The following is a 2,954-nucleotide window of genomic DNA, read 5'->3' as shown; positions in this document are numbered from 1 at the left end:
CCCCCCGCGCTGCGCCGCGGCCCGTGCGCGCCGCTCGGCGGCGGCGGCGGCAGCGGGTGTCCGCATCCCTGCGTCCTCCCGCCGCGCTCCCTCACCTCGGCGGCGATCGCCTCCCGCCCCCGCCCTCCCCTCCCCTCCCCCGCACCGCCACACGCACACGCACTCCCGGCGCTGTGTGCCCGGGGCGGGGCTGCCGGCGGGGCGGGGCCGCCGAGCGCCGCAGAGGGGAGGGGAGGGGAGCGAAGGGGAGGGGGCGGCGGCGGCGGCGGGCAGGGCGCGCCCCGCCGCGCTGCGCCCTGTCACCCTCCCCGCGGGCGGGCGGGGAACTGCCGGCAAAGTTTGTGCCCCGGGAAGTTTGCGGAGGGGAGCTGGGGGCCCACCCCCTCCTGGCCCGGCCCTGCAGGCTGGAGCGGGAGGCCGGTGCCCCGGTCAGCGTGGCATTTTTCACGAGCGTTTGCGCGTCTCTAACGACTACCACCCCCACGCGTGCTATTAGCTTTTTATTTCAGACGCGTGAGGTGCTGCAGATTTCAGGTATATTTAGGCGAATTGGAGCCAGCTGAACCGTAGATGTTACACAAGTGTCTCGGCACTCATTGAAAGCGCTTTCCCCACATTTGCCCTTTGCTTGTGCCAGAGCCCAGGAGGTGCACGGCCCCTGTCTGGGCAGGCCACGCATACCCTCGCAGCTGAACTGCACACGTTAAAGCGCTTTTCTCAACAAGCAACTGACGTACAGAGATTGCATGCAAACACGCAGCAGATCCTTAAAGAATTTCAGCAAACTATTCAAAAAAACCCAACCAAGGCCACTTGCCTTCCCCAGAGTTCTTGCAGGCACAAAAAGGGGCCTATATTCACCAAATAAATTATGCGTCACAAGTTCTTCATCCAGCTCCTCTTGGAGCGAGCGATGGCACTTATGGTGCCGTTGCTGCAGCCCAGTGCTGCCAGTGCGGGCACTAAGCAGTTAAGAAATGGATGTTTCTGCCAGGAAAATCATTTTAGCCATGTGTAAATTACAGAAGAAGAAGAGAAAATTGTACCGTTTCACTGGCTTTATATGTAAGTGAAGGATTTATGCGCAGACTGAAGTTTTATTTCCTTCCACGCCAATCTGAATTCAAGCTTGGGGTGCTCAGTTTTAGGGAATTACCCACAGGAAAGCACTGCAGGAACATTTTCCCAGGAGCAGCAAGACGAGATGGATTTGAGCAGTGGGATTTGGCAAGAACCAGCAGCCTTGTGGTTAGTGCTCCAACAAGTGAAGACTGACTGGTACAGGAGAGGGACAGTTATGGTTAATCAGGTAAGTTGCAGATCTGCAAGAAGGCACGCTCCTGGCATTTACGTTACGGATTGGTGCGCTTTATTTGGAACCAGTACAGTTTATCGAACTAATTAGCTGCTTCTAACCACACGATATGCGTTTTGAAATACCCCCAAACATGGATTTACATAATAAAGTGTAACCTCCTGACTAGCTAGCGTCATCCTTTATGACAGGTCTGCTGCCTTTTTCAAAGTCTTTTCTGGTTTGATACATTTTAAACCAAACTTGGGGGGGGAGGGGGGGCTGGGAGGGAGAATACAAATGAGGGGAAACAGTGTTTCAGTAGTGTCACAAAGTGACAAAAAACAAGAGCTTTTTCTGTTGAGGTTCATTCCCTACCACTTTTCTCCCAAATTAGTTGTCAAAAGCCATACGCAATACTCCAAACACCGAGGACGTTTTTCAAACACAGACTTCTCCTGAACTCCAAACTTCCTTTAATCACAACCTGTGTCTCACTTAAGTAATCCTTTCCGAGTTAATTTATTACTCTTGAAGGAGTTACATTTTTAATAAGCTAAAAGAGGAAAAGGGGAAAACTCTGATAATCTTTTCTCATGCATAAAGAAGACCATTTCATGTATTTTTTAATTGTCATGTGAATTAAATTGCAGTGCTATATATAACCTTTCTGCTCCAGCCTGGAAACTTGTACACTTTTTTGGTATTGGGGAAGAAGTGTGGAATCCAATTCAGATGGATTTTCTCTGAAATCTTTTTGCTTAGTAGAGTTCAGGGGGTTTTGTTTGTTTGTTTGGTTGGGGGGTGTCATTGGGGGTTTTTTGTTTTGTTTGTTTGTATGTGTATGTGTTTATTTTTTGTTTTGTTTTCAGATACAAATCTGTTTTATCCTACATTCTGCCCTGAGCCTGGGAGCCAAGGAGGACTGTAAGAGTGGAAAATGTACAGGTGTTTATTACTGAGGTAGCCAACCTTTCAGCTACAACTATCTCATGACGAAAACAACTCCGGATTGTCCTATTCACCATAATCACTGCTTTGATGGGAGGGACAGAAAGTTAAAAATCACAGACTCTGTTTTTCGTTCAGAAACCATTCCTACTTCATTTTTAGCAGGAATGCAGGAAGAGGGGTATGTTGTAACATTGGTAACATGGGAACTGCCCTGCCTTTTAGGTTGTTCTGAAAGAAAGTTGCAAAAAAAAAAGAAACTCTTGTTCATTCTGTTACTGACTCTAGTGTGTATCTGCAAACTGGCCACTTTAAACCTACCCTGCTCCATTAAGTATTATAAGCACTAGAATTAGAAAAAGGAGTCAAAGCCAGCCCTTGAGGAATGCAGCAGTTCCTTACAGACTTCTAGCCGGGTATTTTTTTTTTCCCTAATATTATTACTTTTTCTTTTTGTGTGCTGTTTTCCTAGGGCTCCCAAAGCCCACAGATACACTGTCAGGGCTAGACTCTGACTCTGTTGTTGTGTTTGGGTTTCCTTCTCCTGGGGCCAAGAGCTCTAAAATGTCCCAGACCACATGCGCTGTGACTCTGGCTTTCCTCTGGGTGGTCCATGTGGCACGTGTCCTGAGCAGCCTAACCTTGGGCGTGGGCCTCTGCCACAGAAGGACTATGGATGGCGACTGGAAAAGCAGCTGCCACTGCTCCA

Source organism: Corapipo altera, unplaced genomic scaffold (assembly GCF_003945725.1).
Source record: "Corapipo altera isolate COAL_440 unplaced genomic scaffold, ASM394572v1 22b, whole genome shotgun sequence".
Taxonomy (NCBI): Eukaryota; Metazoa; Chordata; class Aves; order Passeriformes; family Pipridae; genus Corapipo; species Corapipo altera.
The sequence above is the reverse complement of the archived record's forward strand: the minus strand, read 5'-3'. Positions refer to the sequence as shown.